The 23,571-nt window shown below is 36.1% G+C and overlaps 1 protein-coding gene across 1 annotated transcript in view; it reads left to right on the forward strand.

The window, feature by feature from the left end:
- Positions 1 to 2,538, forward strand: part of LOC146994083 (uncharacterized) — a 78,625-nt gene extending 76,087 nt beyond the window's left edge. The window contains exon 3 of the mRNA XM_085826817.1: positions 1,564 to 2,538. The gene's annotated coding sequence lies outside the window, so the exon portion shown is untranslated. The remainder of the gene's footprint in view (positions 1 to 1,563) is intronic.
- The last annotated feature ends 21,033 nt before the right edge of the window (positions 2,539 to 23,571 follow it).

Consider the following 23,571-nt stretch of genomic DNA (forward strand, 5'->3'; position numbering starts at 1 on the left):
ACAACCATGTGTTTTGATAACATTCACGCTTTCGACTTTCGAAGTTCGCATCTTCATCGAGTCGTTAACGATACATGGACGTCTATTTCAAAACCAATAAAGCGGTTTGTCGAAAGACATGAAACAGAGTAAGTAAGCACAGAGAATTAATTTCTGTAATTATGTTCAGTAATGTATAATTCCGACAATAGAATGTTTCTAAAGTATTATCAGTGCTAAACAACAAATTATCAGTACTAATTTAAGTATTACTTTATTAATTTCCATTGAAACCAAATTGTAACTAAGACTCAATGCTTAGGTAACATATAACCATTATTTTTAGAATGATTCCTAATAATCAACGCACACATATTCTGTAGCTGTATTTAGTTAAATATATTGCTATCATAAGTTTCTACATAATTTTATCTTATTAAGTCCCTTTCAAAAAACCTTAATTTTTTTAAGATATTATTTTCCATTGAAAGTTATATTATTTGTTTTTTAGTTCAGCTTCAACCAAAAAAGTAGATTATTTAAAAAAATGGACTATAGGTATGATATTTACGCGGCAGATGTAAGAGAAGAATTATGTGAAGAAAAAAGAAAATTTTTTTGTACTTCTTTATTGAGATCATAATTTCGAGAGATTTTTTTAATGTATTAAACTGGTGTTGTAACTATTACCTACTTTCACCAGAGCGTCGAAAGAAGCATTTCCGCGAATTTTCATTTTCGAGATACTCCGATTAATTGACTACACTAAAACCATTTCTTTGGAAGAAAGCTACGAGGAATACAACTTTGAAGGAAATATCTTTATCTCGATAGTAAAATATGTCTCGCGTAGCTAGGCAGGGCTTCGGTTCCAGAGAAACATGTTCCGGCTAGAAACCTTCCAATGGTAAGAGGACAGGCTCAGTTCTAGGAAGTTTCTCTTAGCCTCACACGTTATTAGGTGTGATAACTCCATTACCTATCAATAATACAGTTTTCGTTTCCGTTCATTTATACTCTTATCAACAAACAAATCGAATTCCTTTTTTTTTCTGCCCAGTTTTTGGCTGAAGTCAAGTTATTGTATAAGAAAAAAGGCACAGGCAAAAGTCAAAAGCAAAACTGAGCAAAAATACCATCTGAGATTGTGGTCGATTTAAAAGATAAAGGGAAGAACTTCAGATTATGTTGCAATCAGGGTACATTAAATTAGGTTATTTAATTATGGTAAATCACACGAAAGCTCTCTACCTAATGGGAGGGATGCCTTAAGAAGATAGCCCCTTTTGGTGAACTTTCAAAGGGAAACTGGCTCGTATTCACGCTACACATGAGAACCACAAAAAACAAATATCTGACCACGTTTTCGCCAGGGTTCGAACCTGGATCCAGCTGCCAACATTCAGAGGTCTTAATCACTCAGCTACTAATGAGGAAAGGACTGCTTTGCTATTTCAAGGAACAAAAGCATTTTTCCTAAATTCTTCGCAATTTTGTTTTCGAAATGCCGAAGCTGAAAATAAAATTAGGTAAGAATTCAAATTAAGATTTCGTTGATTTAGAAGAAATCCTTTTATTTTGCAGGAGTCAAACAAGAAATGCACTGTCACAGGCACGTCTACGGTCCATGCGCTTTATGATATCAGAGAACCATTGATTTTAAAAATGCGTTCGATACACTATGGTGGACGGATATCAAAGAGGCTCTGCGAAAGGCACAATGCCCGAGCAACCTGTATAAGATCATATGCAACAACCTACAGGATAGAAGACTCCTGGCAATCCATAACGCGGGAACTTTAGAGCAGGAGCAGACAAGAGGATGCCCACGGGGGTCGTACTCGGGCTCACATCTGTCGAATTTGACTTTTAACGAAGTTCTATCAGCAACATGGCTAGCGCACACCCAGATTTACGCATATGGTTATGACGTGGCATTAATAGTAGAAGGTCGGACTAGAGATGAGTTACAAACCAACTGTAACGAGGTATGTCAACTATTCCACGTCCTATGCAATAACTTAAAACTTCAAATTGCAGAACACAGTTCGACGATTCTATTAATCCCAAAAAAGGGAGTATCTTTTGTAAGAAACCCACAATTAAGATCAATGGACAAAAGATACAGATAGTTGATCAGCTGAAATATCTGCGTCTAACTTTCGACTATAAGATGACCTGGATTCCACACATCCAGGACATCAAACTCAGGACAATGTCCATAGCAAAACAGATGCGGCAATTCTATGGTCATAAATGGGAACTAAATCCCCTCATTCAAAAGGTTTTTTTCATTACCGTGGTGGAAAAAATATTTACTTACGCAGGTGCTGTTTGGGCTCACCCAATGCAAGGCAGGAAAGTAAAGCTCCTTTACACTATACAAAGACCCTTTGCATTGAGCATCACCAGAGCTTACCGTACGACCTCCGCAGACGCCATTAGACACACACATATAGAAATGTGCTCTTTGGCCTCCTTCCTCTACACATTCGTGTCGAAAAGGAGGCAGCAAGACAATTCGTATTGCAACTGAAATGACCAGTTTCCTTTGATGAAGTCAATTACCATCCGGAGGATTACGAAACCAACAGCTGCCAGTTCAGTGTCCATCCAGCGGTCAAAGGCACGGGAGTAACTATTACCATCAATCCCACTACGACTCACCATCCTGCACAGCACACCATCTACACGGATGGTTCGAAGATTGACGAAAAAGTGGGAAGTGCGTTTGTAGTTATGCAACAAGGTACAGTAAAAGACCAAGGAAAGGGACAGCTGCGGCAAAATAATAGCGTATTTCAGGGAGAAGCAGTGGAGATTGAGCAAGCAATTCGCTACTTGCAATCCCACAACATCCGCAACGCTACTATCAAGACCGACAGCCTCTCATCCCTGTATGCAATAGGAAATCCAGACCATCCTTCCGGCATAATACAAGGTGTCCGAGAAGACTTGCGGAAAAATCTATCTCTCCGTGCCAAATTGGAATGGATAAAAGCGCATACCGGCCCCCACGGTAATGAATTGGCAGACCATCTCGCCAAAGAAGCAGCTACAGGACCGACCGGTTTACAAATTGACATCCCATGGCCTGTCTCATTCCTGAAGAGGACTCTGCGTTTAAAGGCAATCGAGCTATGGCAGCAGACATGGGACAATAGCGAAACTGGAATACGGCCTCATTACCACATCAGCTACGTGGATACCACCAGGAACATCGCTAACACGCAACTGATCGGGTACATAACGGGTCACGGACCATTTCCAGAATATTTCAACAGATTCGGCATAAGCCATACCAGTCAGTGCACCTGTGGACAGACTGGCTCTCCGGAGCACTACCTAACATCCTGCCTCCTTACAGAAGGGCTTCACATCAACTTCCCGTCCACAAATCGACAAGCCTTCTGTAAGTTTTTAATAAAACAAAGGCACCTGGTGAGAAAAATCGGGCTCTGGGCAAACTGGCAGAACTAAATATGGACCTGTGCCAAACTTAACCTAACTCACAGATTACCACAATAGACAAAGAGCGATTTAGTGACTGACACCAGTATCTAATACCTTTGAATAATATTAAATGTGTGTACAACACTGATAGTCCTATTGCATGCATATACAAGTATTATTTAACGAAATTATATTATGCCAATTATCTGCATTATGTTAACTAACTGAACTGTACAATGGAATTAGCATTATATGTAACTGCAGATATTTATATCGTCTGTACCTTATATCATTTATCTCGTATCATCCTGTATCATGCAAACTATTCAACACTCTGTATCATGTATTCTGACATCCGCATATATTATCTCGTATCATCCTGTATCATGTAACTTATTGATTCAACTTATCATGTGCTTTGTATCAAGTATCCCGGCATTAGCATAAATTTGTATTTCCAGCACCTAGTATCATATATTTCGCAAAATCTTAGTTATGTAACTTATTTTGGATCCAGTATCATGTATCCTGGCATCTGCATATATAATCATCCTGTAGCATGTAACATATTCTGCACCATGTATCATGTATCTTGGATCTTGGTATCTGCCTATATTAGTATCTTCTGCACCTTGTAATCATATATCTTGTAACATCCTGCAATACGTAACCTATGTTGTAAAATATAATCCTGTATGTTTTAACAAATATCTCGTATCATTGTGTAATATATATCATATTTCTCGTATCTTCCTGTAATAGGTATCATATGTTCCGTATCATCCTTTAACATGTAACCTATTTTGAGCCTTCTTTTCTTAAGTATGTGTATGTCACCTTATGTATGTCCTTATATCTGTCACCTTACATATCTACTGCACCTTATGTTCTACGTATCACGCATCCTGGCATCTGCCAATATTTGTATCTTCTGCATTTGTAACATATATCTCGCATCTTATTTCGCACCTTCTACCATGTATCCTGGCACTTATATCACTCTGCACCTCGTATTATGTATCTTGGCATCTGCATATATCTGTATGCACAACATCTTGTATCATATATCTCGCAACATCCTGTAACATGTAACTGATTATGCTCCTATATATCTTACATTCATACGTATGTGTACATCACCCAATGTGTGTCATCTTAGATATGTTCTTATTAATATCCCCTTATACATATCATGCAACCCATGTTTCTACATAAGATGTATTTAGGCATCTGAATATATATGTATCTTCTGCACAGTCTATCTGTAGCCACCGCATGTTCTTATGTATCATGTATCTGGTCAATAGATAAAGGTGGACGTGGCGCTATACCGTTTAACCGTATTGGTAGAGGGATGGTGCCCACGTCCTCCATCACATGTCGCATGTCGCAAGGAATGCTCCGCTTCTTAAAGGATTTAAAGTATTACTACTAATTTTACAATGTTAAAATTTCAGATTTTTCTAAATTCCTGTTTTCCAAAACGGTGTTGTTAATAAAAAGCATTTAAATTCAGCAAAATTTTAGAAACACTGAAAGAGATTATTACTTATCACTTGATTAATGTTAATTTAAATAATAATTCATGCAATTCTAATTTTAATTGAGGGAAATAAAAGCCTTACTTGAAATTCATTATAAATTAATTATTATGATTCTAAAACCAATAAAAGTGACCAAACTGTTGTTTTATACAAAAGTAGACATACTTGAGGAGTCACAAAACTCATAAATAAAGAGCATACTGCTCGATATCGAGATATCCGTCAATTGTGTTACCTCTAAAATATTTCTTTGCAGTCTAGTTCTATCAGAGTAAACGACTGTTCCGATTTCACAGAGATCACAAATCACACAGATTTCACAGATCTTTTTTAACGTTATTTCTTACCAGCAGCAACCAGTTAACTGGATATTTTACTCTTAATTTATTCAGGTTTTTCTGCAAATATTTCACTGGAAGAAAAAATTCTGATGTGTACACCACATGACTTCCTTGTACGGAATATTAAATTATACGCATTCAAAACTCAAAATATCTGTATTAAAAATTATGAAGTAAATCTTAAAAACTTATTTCCTCGAAAAAATTCCAGAAAGGTTTAAGCATGATTTAATTCGCAATAATAAATGAAGGCGCCATCTTTGTTGTTGCGAAGCTAAGTTTCTCTAGATTGGCAACAAATTCACTATCCTGCTGTTTCAAATGTAAACAAGCAATGGCCGCTATCAAAAAAATTATTAGGCTTAGCGGCACTTAAACAACTTTAAAAATTGTTGATAATTCTAAAAATATTGTATACAGATTTACTAAAGGCATAAAAACCTTAACCGGAAGATAAGAACAACATAATTCAATCATTTTTAAAGCAAAAAATTACAATTTACAAACATATAAGAGTAAAGAAACTGAGATCACTGAGCCAGAGTGGATACATATATAAATATATTTATATACGTTTGGTGCGGCCGATTGCAACCAAAATACGAGGTGCACATCTATATGTTATAGCAGTCCTGTATACAAAATTTCAACGTTCTGAGGCTACTTGTTTTTGAGTTATGCGAGATACGACGTACGTACGTACATACGTTCGTACAGACGCCCCGAAGAATTCTCTTCAGAATTCATTTTAAAGCAGTTTTATAATTTTTTGGGAGGAAAAGAGTATTTTATTCTGTCCTTACGTACAGATATCACGCAAAAACATCGTTAAATTGCATTCGATAGCGGTCAAAATGGATATTTTCGTTGAAATATGCTGCCTGAAACCTTTCGCGATTACAATACTTCCTTTTTACTTCGTACAAAGGAAGTATTGTAATGGCGAAAAGTAAAAAGGAAACTGAATTTAGTGAGAATAAGCTGTTTTACTAGTGTTAACACCATTAGTATAATTAAATTTACAGTAAGAAAAATCCGATTTCCTTTAAAGTGCGAGTAATATACAGGGTTATCCAAATTAAACTTCCCCCACTCAGAGGCCTGAGCAGAGTGTTGTATGGGTCATAATGTGATGAAATTTTAAAAACAGACACTTCAAATCATGCGCTCGAGATTTATTAAACAAAAAAAAAAAAAAAAAAAAAAATAGTACAAGAAGTTGCCGATTGATGGCGCTGCAGATCAACAAGACATTCTACAGATGTTCTATATGTGTGCCGTGGTTCTCCACAACTCTTTCCATTCGCAAAGCAGTGTGTTCTCAGCGGAACGCAGTAAGTCCACATTAATTCCACGAACATGTCGAATAATTGCGTATTTCAGATGTGCCAAGTTTGCTGGGTGTTCTCGGTAGACCCGATCCTTTAAGAATTCACATAACCAAAAGTCGTATGGCGTGAGATCAGGCGAGCGGGAAGGCCAAGCTGTAAGAAAACAGCAGCTGATCACACGTGCATCGGTAAAAGTTGCCCGTAACACCTGTTGAACGCCACGAAGAATATGGGGTGGTGCACCCTCCTGCATAAATATCGTGTCCTGGAGGTCGCCGCGTTGTTGCAGTTCAGGGATCACAAACGTTGTCAACATGTCCTGATACCGTTTTCCTGTGACAAAGCAGATTTTGAACCCTGTTGGAGTCACCTCTTCAAACAATAAGGCCCAATGACGAATGTTGCAGTGAAACCGCACCATACAGTAACCTTTGGAGGTTCAAGGGCACTTGATGGATTGCGCGCGGGTTTCCACTTGCCCAAATGCGGCAGTTGCGCGTATTCACTTGACCATTCAGGTGAAAATGGGCCTCATCCGTCTAAAGGATGTTCCACGGCTAAGCAACATCGACTTCCATTCTGGCAAGGAACTGCAACGCAAATGTTTCCCGAACTACAGGATCCCCGTCAGACAGCTGATGACGACTATGGATTTTCGAAGGAAAATAACCGAGGATTCGACGCATCACACGCCAGACGGTCGTATAGGGCATATCAGCAGCACGAGAAACAGTTAGCACACTGACAACACCATGTGGCGATTGTCTAGTGGGGTCCACGACCGCCAAAGCAATGTCTTCTACTCGTGCAGATTCCACAACTTGTCGTCCTCTACCTGGTAAAATTCCCAGCTGTCCCGTTCTTTCGAACTTCTTCATCATGTCTTGTAGAGCGCGTGGTGTCATTAGTCCTCGGCGTAAGATCTTCAGCCGAAGGAATGCTCTTATCGCAGCACAAGAGTTCTCGTCTTTCTGGTAGAAACGTTTCACTAACAGAGCTTTGTCTTTCAAAGTCGCCATTGTGCATCAGCGAGCTGGAAACAACTGCTTGTGCAAGGCCTGTCTTCCACTTTTGTAGGGCTCGTCTTTTGGATACGTTGCTCAGAAGCTTTATTTCTGCAAATCACGGTGCTGCAATATGCACATTACTAGTGTTACAGCGCCACCTATCGGCAACTTGTACTAATTTTTTTTGTGTAATAAATCTCAAGCGCATGATCTGAAGTATCTGTTTTTAAAATTTCATCACATTATGACCCATACAACACTCTGCACAGACCTCTGAGTTGGGGAAGTTTAATTTGGATAACCCTGTACATTGAATGTATTAATTTGGTATTTTAATATTTCTTTAAATATTTCTGTGACAGCTGTTTCATATGACAACAAAAATATATTTTAATTGTGAACCTGTTGCTATATTTTGATGGGAGGAAAACAAATTAGGTAGTTTTTCATAACAGAAACATGTTTTTAATTGTTTTCAACCTATATGCTAATTTTTACTAATTCCAGTGAGATCCCAAACTAAAATAAATCAAACAGAATTGTCTAAATAAAATATATCACAAATTCTAAAAATAATTGCTTTTAGGCCATAGGAGAAAATACACAGCGTTTTGACTCGAAAATTTACTCTAATGATATTTGATTACACATTTAATATTTATGAATTTTCCTTAAATTATTTCCGGAACTCTGTGTTCTCCACGATCAAAGCAGGACTTCATGCACCAAATGAGAAACTGAAGAAAAAATCGGTTTGGAGAAAGTGTGTGAGTGTAGGAAAAAAAGGGGACTATTTTTCCTTAGCTCCGTACCAGAATATTTGCCCTTGGTGTACTAGAACTAAACTTTTAATAAAGTATTATATAGATACACTTATTTTTTAAATAGATAATTAGAACTAAGTTAATAATCTTGAATTTGTTAGTAGCAGCCTTTAAAGAGTTTATCTTTATAGTTTGTAGAAACCCTATAACAACCTGTGTTTTTAAAAATACGGTTTCTTTAGAAAAGATAATCGTTTTTAAAAACTTTAAGATATGTTACACAATTTGGCAATTGCCTAAAGACGAAAAGCCAAGCATCCAATTATTCCAATAGAAGGGAATTCTTCATAAAGTAAGACGGTATTCAAATGTCGGTATTAATTATATTCAATATATAAATTCAATTAAGACGATCTTCGATGCGAGGAGGTTTTTCTCACGGGTGATTCATCACTAAGATGGCGGTATAGTTTACGATCATGCAGAAAAAGAAAGGAATGCTGACATAAAACCTGGTTCGATGGATCACATGTTTCTTTTCTCACTGTTCTACGATTTGTGTATGTATGGTGTTAAGAGTTAATATCGGCTGAATTTTACTTCAATGAATTTACTTCAATTTACAATTACTTCAATTTACGTGATTCAGCTTCAAATGAACCACAATACGACTGTAAATAGAAACAACTATATGAGGGAGGTTTGTGCTAACGCTTTGTTTTTACGGAAAAAAACAAAAGATTGGAGGAGCCAATAGAATAGCTGAAATAGACAAAAGTCTTTTTATTCGAAGAAAAAACAAGGTCAGGAGCATTTTCCCACCCTATTGGGTTTTCGGTGGATTATGTCGTGAAACTAAAGAATATTTCCTTGTTAAATTCTCAGATAGAACACCAACCATTTAAATGCCCGCGATGGAGGAACATATAGCTGATGGTAGTACCATATATTCCCACTGTTGTAAAGGCAACAAAGCTAAAAAACTGAAGAATTTTGGATTATAACATTTTACTGTCAATCACTCATATAATTTTGTGGACACCAAAGCCGGATGAAACCGGAAAAAATCAGCCGAACTCGCAAAGGCAGGTTGATAATAGCAATAGATGTTTTTGTTTTCTTTTTGCGAAAACTAATATTGAGGATCAGCAGGATGCTGTTGCCATTTCACAAAGAGAAGATCTCTTTTAGCGTTAAGCTGTTGCCTGTAGCAGCCAATTAATAGAATATTTTGCTCTTCATGTAGTTGGACTTTGCTTCAATCATTCCATTGGATAAAAAAGGGAACTGAATTTAGTAAGCATAAGCTATTTTGCTAGTATTAACATCGTTAGTACAGTTAAAAAAAGAAGTTCCTATAGCGACACTATAGACTTTTTTCTAATTTTTCTTTCGACGCAATACTGTCTGTATCAAAATAAAACCTAATAATAATAACAACATTCTTTAACAATATACAGCTTGCGATTGAAATTGAGTAAGATCCTGGCTTTTTGAGATTGTAACAACCGGTATTATGTTTCTTTAAATAGGGAAACTTATGTTATATATGAGTGTCTTTAACAGACGTTTCAAAATACAGGTTTCGAATAAAGCATTCTTACAATCCTTACATGATTTTATATTATAGGTAGGAATGAATACGTATTTCCAAAGACAAAAATATTTGAATTTGAAGCAAACTGTAAATGTAATGTTTTCGCAATGGCGGACCCTCAGCCGACTTCGGTTTGGCCACTACTAAGGCGAAACGTGGTGGTCACTTTATTATGGCGGCACCTAATAGGTGGGCCACCTTTGCCTCCTATGAAGAAATGGACAGTTACAGCCATGCCTTCTCCGGGATATGAACTCGAGTCCTTTGGTGTCGTGCTCAGACGGTATAGTTCTGCAAAGACGGTATAATGGTATCGCAGTCGGCTCCTCTATTCACTATATCATCTGGGCGGAGCTTAAAGTAAAAATTTATATAAGGGAATCCCTTCCAAAACGTTACAAGGAAATCTTTCTAAAGTTCTAATGATTTCGCTTTTCTTCAAGATTCCCTTAAAGGAAATGACTGATTTTGATGTTCAGCACTGATATTTACTAACATACTCAGATGAAATACTCTTCATTATTAGCGAGAACCGCCTATAGGAGATGTTCGGTATGAAAAGTTCCATTGTATTTTGACGTAAAGAGCTGATTTTACTCAATTTAAATTTGATTAGAGGAGATTAGTACGAAAATACTTTATTGATTAAATTTTTAATATTGTAGGGTTTATATTTATTTTAACTAACATTTATTTTAAGTTTAAACTATCTTTCCTGTCAAGCCTTACTTTCCCCTGGAACTGCCAATGCCAGAGTATGTAAATTTTAGTAGAACGCGCAAGGATTCAAATTATCAGCGGAAGTATTCTGAGTTAAATAGAAAGGAAACGAGTTCGAGGTGTGCTGTTCTTACTTCACGAGCGCGGAGGTAGTTAGCCAGAAATTGAAGAACCCCGCGTTTCGGCCTGTGTGCTTGCCTGGAAGAATTGTTAATCGTTCAACGTGATCTTCAAGTTTGCTGAATTAGCAGCGGTATTGTAAAACGCGGTGAGGTTAGTTACTTTTAGAGAGCTTCGTAGTTAGAGTCTTGTCATTAGTTTCTTTTCAGGTTACTATTTTTATTTTACCGCCGAGTTGGCGTAGTTTGTGAGCGTCAAGAGCACGCACTTGTAATTTATTACGTTGAATAAAAAGGGACTTAAACCCTTAGCAAGACTCTGTTACTTTTCCAGTTTCAACAGTCACCTCTTGGTTGCGTGCAAGTTGGAGGGGCGCAACGCTACATTGGCGCCCGAGCACTTGTCGAACTGAAATGGCCGAAAATGGGATGGAAGCCGCTGGACAACACGAAGAACTGACAAACCAATTGGAAGGATTTGGATAGCTGGTCCAGACTTTGAGAGCGTCAATCAAACCAAACGTCAATTTCGACGGAAAAAATTCAGTGGCGATATTTCTAGAAGGCCTAGAAAATCACTTTCAGCTCTACCCTGTGCCTGAAAGACAAAAAGTTGCCATCGCCACATCCGCACTAAGAGGACAGGCCGCGCTATGGTGGAAAATATAGGCAAATTTTTATTAGGGGAATTTGTAAGCCAGACATATACATTTGAAAATTTCAAAAAATCATTAGTAAAGGCCTTCCCCATAGTGAAAGATCGAGCAAGGTTGGAAGCCGAACTATATAGTTTCTATCAACGGGATATAGAAGAATTGACGGACTATATTCTACGAAAAATTAAGCAGACGGATATGCTGTATGGGAAGAAACCCGATGCGGAGATTATTGAAATAATCTTACCAAGATTGTTACCCGCTGTTCAAGACTACTTCGAAATTAGAAACCCAAGCACATTGCAGGAGCCCTTCGAATTGGCGGTGAAGTTTCAAAATCGCAGAATAGCGGAAAAAGCTAGAGGGGCAACGTATTCTCAAAGTACCCGAAGGAAATCTTCAAATGAGGAAACCAGAAATGCAAATCGCTCTTATGGGGGAAAGAGCTATCAAGCTAATTCATCGAACCTCGAAGGTCAAGGCCCAAAAAGAAAATTCGAAAATAAACATCCGCGTACCCAGAAGGCACAAATTGAAAGGAAAGCTTTAAACGAGTAGAGGGGCCTGTAAAAGGGAGGGTCCAGACCCCGGAAGTTTTAAAAAAACCCTCAAAAAGACATTTAAATACGCTCATCGTAAAAAACTCACATCTACCAATTATACAAGTCCTGGTTGGCGATGTACCAGTAGAAGCCCTCATCGATACAGGAGCAGAAGGAAATTTTATGAGCGAAAATTTCTTCAAAAAGAATTTTTATAGGGTACGATTATTTAAAACCCAAAATACGGAAATTATAGCGGCGCAAGGAAAAACATGTCACTGCATCGGGAAATTATCATTAAACATACAGGTAAAAGAGGATAGCCTCAAAGTATTAATTTTTGTAGTGAAGAATCTGCAAAATCCTCTTATTTTAGGTATGGACTTTTTAAGGGCCGCGAGGGCCATGCTGAATTTTCAAGACAGTTCCGTGGTGCTGGAGATGGACCAGAGGGTGGTGGAACCTGTGGAGAAACCGCAAGTGGACCTTAGCCATCTGAATGACCATGAAAGTCAAGCCATCCAGCAAGTGGTGAGTAAATTTTCTAATTTGTTTTCAGAAAAGCCGGGTAATTGTCAAATAGTTACGCATAAGATACAATTAACTGCCGGAAAACCTTGTAGGACTAAACTTTATCGGTACGACAAACAAAAAGACGTAATCATCGAAAAACATATTCAGGAGATGTTAAAGAATAAAATAATAACGTCCATAAATAGTGAGTACGCGAGTCCAGTCGTACTATGTAGGAAAAAGAACGAGTTTCCTCCTTCGGATAAAAGGGCTTGGAGGTTGGCTATCGATTACAGAAAACTAAATAGTATTACTAAATTCCCAGTTTACCCTTTGCCGGTTATAGAGGAAATTATTAGACAGATCAAATCGACAAGATACATGTCTACTTTGGACTTAACGTCTGGCTACTATCAAATAGCTATGAGACCCGAAGACATACATAAAACCGCGTTTATAACAAAATCGGGCACTTATGCATTTTTACGCATGCCCTTTGCGTTGTGTGGGGACCCATCAACATTCCAGAGAGCTATGGACATTGTTCTAAAGCCTGTCCTAGGAAAATCAACTTTAATTTATCTAGATGATATAATTATAACGAGTAGTACGTTGGAACAACACATTAATGATCTAGAACAAGTTTTTAAATTATTAAAAGAGGTCGGTCTTACAATTAACGCCTCAAAATGCAAGTTCGCAACTAAAGAACTTAAATATCTCGGATATAAAATTTCGCAAAAGGGTATAGAAACGCAAGATTCAAAAATAAAAGCCATCAAGAATTTCCCACCGCCCAACACCGCCAAGAAACTTTCTTCTTTCCTTGGGTTATGTTCTTAATATCGGTCTTTCATAAAAGATTTCGCTAATATTGTTGAACCACTCTTAGTAATCAAAAGAAAGAGAGGTAAATTTACGTGGACAGCGGAAGCAAATACAGCATTTGAAAGATTAAAAGAAGCGCTCATGAATGCCCCCCTGTTTTAAAATTCCCGGAGGGAGACGAAAACCTGGAAATTGCTGCAGATGCGTCAGACTATGCGGTGGGTGCGGTTCTTATGCAAAATAGCCATCCTCTGGCATTTTTTAGTAAAACGTTGAATCAGACACAAAGGAATTATACAGCTACAGAAAGAGAAACATTAGCCGTATTAATGGCTGTACACAAATTTCGAGTTTATTTCGGCAAAGCGCCAGTAACAGTCTTTTCGGATCTGTTGGTAGACTTTACTCGGGGAAAAACCTAACGCCCAGGTTAATAAGATGGGCTTTAAAACTTCAAGAATATAATATCAGAATAAAATATAAACTGGGTAAGGAAAACAATGTAGCTGACGCACTTTCTCGTATAAAATTGAACGATGAAGGAAATGAACTTAAATGCGCTGTGTTGACTTTAAAAATTTTAGATTCTAGAGATACGATTATCACTGAACTGAAAGCTGATCCTGAATTTGGAAATATCTATGCATATTTGAAAGACCCCGAAAGCTTTGAGCACACAGATATCGATGCGATAAGAAATAGAGCAGAAAACTATGAAATAATAGATAATTTATTATTTTATACGAAAACAACAAACGAAAATCTTGAGTACAAACCAGTCATACCAGCCTCGCTTCGATTAAGCATTTTGAAGGAATTACACGTCGCGAAAACAGCGGGTCATTTAGGGGTCAGAAAGACTTTAAAAAGGGTACGCGAGGCGGTATATTTCCCGCAATTATACAAAATAGTAACGGCGTATGTCAGGTCCTGCAACCAATGTCAGTTAATAAATGATATTAATTACAGCCCGGCCGGGTACTTAAATAGCATTCGCGCTACATTTCCGAATGAAATTTTAGGCATAGATCTTCTTGGTCCCTTCCCCCAGAGCGAGTTAAATAAAAATCGTTTTCTTTTAGTAATAGTAGATCATTTTTCAAAATGGACAGAAATTGTTCCACTTAAACGCGCGTCAGCCAAAACAGTCGCAGATGCATTCTTACACAGATACATTTTAAAATACGGTGCACCGATAAAAGTCATTAGCGATAACGGAAAACAATTCATTAGTCAAATATTTGAAAACATATGCAATGGACTTGGCATACGCCATATCAAAATGGTTCCGTATAGACCACAGGCAAACATAGCAGAAAGAGTGAATAAAAACATAGTAAAAATAATTCGCAGTTACGTGAGCACACATCACAAGCGCTGGGATGGCTACATAAATGAATTAGCTTATGCTTTAAGAACGGCAAATCACGATACTACGGGAAAAACCCCAGCAGAATTATTTTTAGGCCGAAAGTTAATTATGCCTTTAGATAAATTATTCTTTGTGCAACAAAGAGAGCAAGAGTTTAAACAGAAAGATGTGCAAAAACTTATTGATCAGGCGCTTAAAAGCTCGGATACGGCAAGAAATAAGCAAAAAGCATATTATGATAGAAAACGCCGTGAAGCAGATTTTAAAGTTGGGGATAAAGTATTGAAGCGGAAATTTTCTTTATCAAGTGCCCCAGACAATTTTACGGCAAAGCTAGCTCCAAAATTTGAAGTGCCCTATGTAATTCAGGAAATCAAAGGAGTCGTATTATACCTTAAAAACGAGAGAGGGGAGATCTGTAAAACAAGTCCCGACCAGGTGAAAAAATACTATAATCCAAATGATTTTGAAATCCTTAAAAGTTTCTTGCAGGACTCAAGTCTAAACGAAGTAGAAGGTCCAGAAATAACAACAACTGTTCCACCACCCAAGAAGCAGAGAACTGAAGAGAGACCTAGCCCTTCTACAACCCGGACGACGGTACCAAAAAGAAAAAATAAAAACTTTCAAACTCCAGCATTTAAGAAAAACAAGAAGGCAGATGCACCGCGTAAAGAAACCGTGGTAAAGAGCAAAACACCACATACAACGTATCGCAGGAGAAATTATACATCATGGAGAATGCTCCCAGGGCCAGAGAGTCAGGTGCCAGCAAGGCCGCCGTTCCGGAAACTGAAACGGCAGCAGGAGGAACAAAAATACTAGGAACAACAGAAGAAATTCGAGAAGGACTCCAGACCGGAGGACGTCAAGACCAGCCGTCCCATGGAAAAACGGAAACGACAACAACCCGACGATTACTCCGCCAAGAGGCCAGCATGCAGAGGACGCAAAAGAAAAACTAATGTGGACGACACTCGGAGGTCAGTAAGGAGAAGATTGACGTCCATGAAACCTATAACTTGGGAACAATATTGCCAGAAAAGAATGACGGAGTTTCAATCATCGAAAACTCAAAGATAAGTTAAAATTTTCTATAAAAAGTTTTTTTCTCTTTTGTTCCGAATTGTTATGCATAAGTACGAAGTTCTATGTTTTGACGAAAGTCAATATGTCTCGGTTGAGACTTAGTTTTGTTTTACTTTATTTAGCTAAGGCAAAAGTATTATATTCTTTAAGTATAAAAGCTAAGAACAAGCATCTTCTGTTGGTCGAAAGACTAATTCTGTTATGTTAAAGCCAAAAATTTGGCCGAAGATAAAAATAACTTCGTATTCTTGTATTAATAAGAATTTCAGTTTCAGTGCCGCCAGCTTGGCGAAGAATGAGTAAAGTAAAAATTTATTTTCTCTTATTCATTTTATGGCAAATTGCAAAAATCATATGTATTAAAATTTGTAAATGTACATAAATACTTGAATGTTATGTAAAAGTAAAATTTAGTCTAGAAGCATAAAATTTTAGATGCTAAAAGTAAAATGCTCAAAAGCAATGAATTTAAAATTTAAGTATTAAACTGTAGATAAAGTCATGCTTTAGAGCGAAAGCCTGCATGTTTAAAGATGAATGAGGGGGAAGTTAGAATGACTGTGTTTTGTAGGGTTCTCCACCTACACTTGAATTTTTAAGAATGTTAAAGTAGCTCATCGATTTGTAGAATGTCGAGTAAGGTGTGTCTATTTGGTCGTTGAATTCTAACAAATCATGGTGGTTAGGGGAAGTGTTGTAAGACTAAAACACGAATATTCCCGTTTGAGACCACACATGGTGGAGAGCCAGGGTAAAGTTAAATTAATGCTTGAAAAATTGAATGAATGTGAATTAAGCAATAACTAAGGAAAACGAATCGTTTAAAAACAAAAATTTATAGTGTCAAGAAAGTGTAAATTATAATGTATTTAGAAAGATACTGATACTTATTCCTTCCAGATGCTGGAAGGAAAAGACCAAGATTGATTGATGAAGTCCAGGAAAAGTGGCTGTAAGAAGAGAGAGTTATAAGTATCCACAGAAATTTAGTATACAATTTGTTACATAAGATTTTTTTTTTTGTGTAAACGAGGTTCTCGAGAGTTAGTTCAGAATTATAGAAACTTACAACAGGTCGTTTGTAGGACCTGCTTCCAAGTTTTCCAAATTCTGGCAGCGGCAAATGTAGGGTTTATATTTATTTTAACTAACATTTATTTTAAGTTTAAACTATCTTTCCTGTCAAGCCTTACTTTCCCCTGGAACTGCCAATGCCAGAGTATGTAAATTTTAGTAGAACGCGCAAGGATTCAAATTATCAGCGGAAGTATTCTGAGTTAAATAGAAAGGAAACGAGTTCGAGGTGTGCTGTTCTTACTTCACGAGCGCGCAGATAGTTAGCCAGAAATTGAAGAACCCCGCGTTTCGGCCTGTGTGCTTCCCTGGAAGAATTGTTAATCGTTCAACGTGATCTTCAAGTTTGCTGAATTAGCAGCGGTATTGTAAAACGCGGTGAGGTTAGTTACTTTTAGAGAGCCTCGTAGTTAGAGTCTTGTCATTAATTTCTTTTCAAGTTATTATTTTTATTTTACCGCCGAGTTGGTGTAGTTTGTGAGCGTCAAGAGCACGCACTTGTAATTTATTACGTTGAATAAAAAGGGACTTAAACCCTTAGCAAGAGTCTGTTATTTTTCCAGTTTCAACAGTCACCTCTTGGTTGCGTGCAAGTTGGAGGCGCGCAACGCTACAATATATTGGTGAATACAAATATGATATTTTACGAATTCTTCCGTTATATCTTTTTGCTTGGCTTCTCTCTCTCTCTCTCTCTATTTTATTTTATTTTATTTTTTTTTATAGGTTTAGCGTTTAGTAAAAATTTTCTGCTTTAATCACTTACTATTTGTTATATTTAATTATCTCGTATTGAAAATATTAATTGAATGAATAAAAAAATGCCCTTCTTTTATAATAGTAAAAACTGCGATAAAAATTTCACCCGACTTCGTATTATATATATTTCTGCAATCATTAATACTATTTTATAGAATAACAAGTCTACGTTATTTGCTTTAAAAACTTTTTGCCGCAAATAACAACCGTAAGAACAGCAATGTTTTATTTTGAATATAACTTATTATTATAGCAACAGATATTAAAAACTTTCAGATCATCTGTAGTCATAATGAAATAACATTAAACTGAACGTTTATTCATAGTTAATGAAAAAAAATCTGTTGAATTCATTTTTATTTGATTTATTCAGGCTTATATTATCATACGATGACTGAATTTCGCATAAGAAAACACTAGGCAGATAAAATGTTCTGCTGACTGCATTACTGCGTTTATCTGCATTTAGCCTGTGATGTTTGTTCTCTCAATGACGAATAGTTGTCCAAATAGCATGCTAATTCACTTTCTCCATTCTGAATTGTCTTTAGTGAGATTAAAAATAAACCAAAATAAACAACTGCTTGACATCATTCGCGCATATTTTTATCTCAAGTTTGCTTTTCATGACCAGTATAATCATCGAAGACTGAACTTCAGTAATCATTCTTTTAATGATAGGATTTTGTTGCATCCAAAGACATAATATTTGTAAATTTACACTTTTTGCATATTTTTATTTCCGAAAGCGAAAGTTATAAATTTTAAAACAGATTAATTTTTTAAACATATTTTTAGTTCCATTTTAGTGTTCGTCATATTTTTATTGCCTTTACTTATTTCAATTCAGTATATATATCGTAACAAGTAAAATTTTATATTTCATGACATTATTTTTAATTCAAATATTATCCTGAATACTGAAATAGTAGAAGTTATGATCATTAATAGGTTGGTCCGGGTACTTATTACCTATGTTGACAAAACGAACTGTGTCCCATTTTCATTTGAGAATACCCCAGGGAATGTATTCCGAGATTCTTATACCTCTCTTATCAAATCAAGAGCTACTTAAGAAGAATTTTAGTTTGGTTTGATTTATGTGATTACGGCAAAGCTTCGAGGGCTAGCTGCCTAAAGGGAGTGATGCCTTCGTAGAGGACTTTTTAATGGAAAGAGGCTCGAATACACCTTACACTTGGAGAAAACCTTGAAAACGACCGTGCAACTAGCCAGTTTGCGGCATTCGAACCTGGCACCGAGCTACCAGTGTTCAGCGACTTTATCGCTGGGCCGCTGGTAGGCCTAACAGGATTTTCAAATCGACAGCTTTATTCCGCTCTTAGTTAAAGACTTTACTTGGCTTATCAATGATTTATAAACTATGACTACTTTTTAATTCAAATGTGCTTAAAATATTTCAAGATGCAAGTTTCAAACTCAGTATTAGATCGGACCTTCCGCTAAGCAGTCAGCCACTTAAAGAAAATACTTTAACCTCTGCACCCTCCGGTATTCCTAAAAAAAAAAAAAAAAAAAGGATTTAAGTAGAAGCTATCTTGCACCAGTTCTTGAATTACCTTCGAATTATTAATTTTAAATACAATTAAAAGTAATCATTTCTGAGATAGTTCAATCTTGTTTAAAAGCGTTTTATTACTATAATTGGTTTTGTCTTGGTATATATTGGATTGAACTAACTTGAATTGGGTTGTATAATGTTTAAAAAAAATGAAACACATTTAATCAAATACAGTGTATTTTGGTGATTTAAAAAGCAATTATTCCTTTTAATTGATACTCAGTTATGCTTTAATTTTTAATAAAGATGACTATTTCAACTTATAAAATTATAATATCTAAAGACATTTCGAATTGTTCTTGACTTGAAACGCATATTCCATCAGAAAATGTAATAACTATTTTCAAAAATTGCTCATCGAAAAGCATATATAATTTCTGGCATTCGTTGTAATTTATACACACAAGAAGAGACTAATATGCACAATATTTAATGACGGGAAAGCTTTTGTTATCTTGTATTTCTTTCTCTGTTGTTCTAGAGAAACTCTCGGTCTACATAAATTTGATACTTCCGAATTGTACAATGGATACTTTAAAATTGTTGCGTCATTTTGTTTTACTGCTTGCTACGCGCGGAGTTTTGTTTGTACTGATAAGTGGTCCTTTGTGTTTGAATTATAGTTTAATAAAAATGCTTTCGAAGGAATTTGTCGCATTTAAAGAAACGAACCGATGACTCGCTTGTCAGCCTATAGGATCTGAAGAGAATTTTCATTAACATTACACAGTTATTACCCTATATGAGTAGTTCTGCATTTTGACTTAGAAGTTTTTTAGAAATGTCTAATTAAACCAGATAGTCATTGAAAATGAAAAGTACAGTTTTTGGCTAATTTATACGTAGGTCATAGCACACCTAACCAAAGATTAACAGGCGGAAGAAACCGAAGGGTAGCTGATCTAAGAATCAAAAGAGAAGCGTATAAGTTTATTCGTATGTTAAACGTTTTGGAGGCAAAATGTTAAGTCTTAAAGTCTAGTCTTAGTTTACAGTGCTGCAAACTTATACCTAATGCAAATTTGGGTTAATATTACTTATTTAGGATTTCACTTTCTTATATTTCTCATTTCTGGTAACTGTAGTTTTTTTACTGTTGTTAATAGTTTAATTTTTATTCATCAATATTGTTACTGAAGGTGTACTGTTAGGTTAGGTAAGATTATTCGAGTACGGTAAAGCACATAAGAGCTCTCTATGAGAGCACGGATGCTTTCACGGGGGAATTTAAGGGAAACTAGCTCATATTCATATTATACGTGAGGAAAACCACAAAAATCGACCATGCAACCAGCCCATTCGTTTAGGATCGAACTGCCGGTATTCAGCGGTTCTAACCACTCGGCCACAGTGAGATCCCTGAAGAAGTACAAAGGATTAATCCCTTAACTTAAATCCTAAGCTTCCCATAAATTGAATTTAATTTACATTAATTCTTAATAAAATTTCAATAATAATGAACTTATTATTCATATTAAAGTGAAGAATCAGAACAGTATTTCTCTTTGCAAATGTGGAATTGCTATTGCTGAAACACGCAGTAAAGTAACATTTACAGATTAAGCAAACACTTCAGTAAATTGAAAAATTACTAGATCTAAAATGTGATTTAAAAGGATCAACATTTTTCATTTGAAATGGATACAAGATCAGGATTAATTCCTTTTACAGTTTTAAAGTTTAATTAATTTGGATTTCCTCTCTCATCTATTACATACAGGGTGATCAGCGAATAAGCCCTGATTTCAAAATTAAATATCTCTACAACAAAAATCGATAGAATTATGCGGTAAACTGTACATTTATTAGCAAAACTGTAAAAATGGGGTACAAAAGTTCAGAAATTTATTTACAAAAATCGTTAACAGATGGCGCTCTGCACTAAAAATTCTTTCTCTGAAAGTAGTCAAAAAAATTAATTAAAAAAATTAAGTGAAGCAGCGTTTGCAATCAAAATACAATTTTTTCAAAATGTTCACCGTTCGAAACAATGAGGTGGCGTAAACGAACAATGAAATTTGACATCACGTCTTGCAATGACTCGACGGAAATGGTATCACTTTCAACACCAATCAACGATTCAAGCTCATCTAGAGTAGCAGGATTGTTTCGATAAACAGCGTCTTTCAATGTGCCCCACAGAAAGAAGTCACAAGGACTCAGATCGGGAGAATATGGAGGCCAAACTATTCCTGTGTCAGTAAATTGAGGATAATCTAACGCAATTACTCTATTCCCAAAGTATTCATAAAGAAAGTGAAAAACTTTATTTGTTCGATGTGGTCGAGCCCCATCTTGCAGGAACCAGTCGATCCTGCAACGCTAGTTGAGTTCTGACAAATTGTTCCAAAATTGTAACGTAACGTTCAGTAGTTATCGTTTCTCGTACGAAAAAAGGTCCGATAATGCCTCTGGCGCATACCTCAGCCCATGCCATAACTTTAGGCGAATGCAGTGCTTTTTCTTCATACAAATGAGGATTTTCGGTACCCCAAAATCTCCAGTTTTGTTTATTAACGATTCCATTCAAATGAAAACGTGCCTCATCTGTGAACCAGATGCAGCATCGGGTCTAACTGGAACATTGAATCGGTTTTGAAAACTGCGACGTGTTGCCGTAAGACTATGTTCTCAGTGGTGAACTTCCAGAACCAAAATACACGTTGTTCAATGGAATACATTGTTTCACTTTCTACGCTAGCCTCTTTTCACTAGCCAACAGTTGTACTGATCACTTTCGACTTCGAAGCACATTTTAAAGGCTATTGTTAGGTCATTGCGATTAAAGCGCCATCTGTTAACAATTTTTATAACTAAATTTTTTAAACTTTTGTACACCATTTTTAAAGTTTTGCTAATAAACGTACAGTTTACCGCATAATTCTATCGATCTTTGTTGTAGATATATTTAATTTTGAAATCCGGGCTTATTTGCTGATCACCCTGTATATACATTTGAACGTTTTTAGTGACGGAGGACGGGGACGCCTGGTGTTTAACAGGGGTAAGCAGGCATATGTCCCACGCCTTCCACTAACCAGATGCAACAACTCCCTGGAGCCGCACAAACTCCAATTAACACATACTCCAATTAATACATACATACATACACTTTGTAACTGCATAAAATATCTTTATATTAATAGTAATTGTAAAACACAATTACTATTAATATAAAGATATTTTATGCAGTTACAAAGATATTTTATTAAAGCAAATATTCTTGCTTTTTTACTGTTAAATTTCAAACTAAGTTTTGGAGAAATGCGAAATTTAACTTTTTGTATGGTTTTTGGTCCCTATATTTATAAAAACGAACCTCATTGTAAAACATGAAACACTAAAGTTAACCCTTGTATGACAAATTCTGACCGAGATATTTATTTTCAAAATTGGGCAGTTTTATCATGTTTCTCAACTTGTTTGAAGACGTGGTTTAAAAAATAATTTAGAATAATTCTAGTGTGATTATTTCAGTTTTAATGCCCTTTATTCATATGTTTTCGTGGTTTACTATTATGTTACATTCTTTAATTTACAGTTTAATTACACTTGGCATCCAAAAGAATTTTTACACAAGTAATTTACAAGTTCTTATACAGTAAAAATGCTTGCGATGAATTTTAGTTTTAGTTTATTGCAAAGAACATATCCATACAAATTATCTTCTTTTTCTGACAAGAATGTGATTAATATTTGAAATGGAAAGTAACACAAACTGAAAATCACGGCTGTTATCTTCTGCGATCAAAATGCGGGATAGTTAGAACAACATAACCACTTATAAAAACTTTCAAAAATCAAACTAAATTCGTTATCATTTCATGTTTCTTAACATAATGAATTCAGGTAAGAACACATTACTCAGCGGCATAGTCTTAGGTCATGCGATATATGTGATCATGTTTATAAATCTGAAACTGTGAGAAAGGAATTATTACTTTTTAGCTGAATAGCTTGATTGTTCTGAAGTACAGTTCAGCCGGGCCCAGCGTGTAAGAAATTTTATGTGGAAATATATTTTAATCGCCAAAGAGGGCGTAAATCTTTCATGATGCATACTTCTTGTTCTTGAATCTGGCAGCGCCAGTTGAAAGTGTGTTAGACGTGAATAAACTTGGCAGTTTTGAAACATGATTCGTAGTGTTAATTTACCTTGATATTATGTGCGATTGAATTAGTGTTTTTTGAACCAGGATAACTCGAAGTTCTTGACGGTTATTATAATATTTTATAGCCATGTTATTTAGCAGTTAATAAAACTGATTTTGTTACCAGACATACAAATGAAAGACTCAATT

The sequence above is a fragment of the Stegodyphus dumicola genome, chromosome 11, assembly GCF_044657685.1.
Source record: "Stegodyphus dumicola isolate Sdum_Otavi_A_Nest chromosome 11, ASM4465768v1".
Classification (NCBI taxonomy): Eukaryota; Metazoa; Arthropoda; class Arachnida; order Araneae; family Eresidae; genus Stegodyphus; species Stegodyphus dumicola.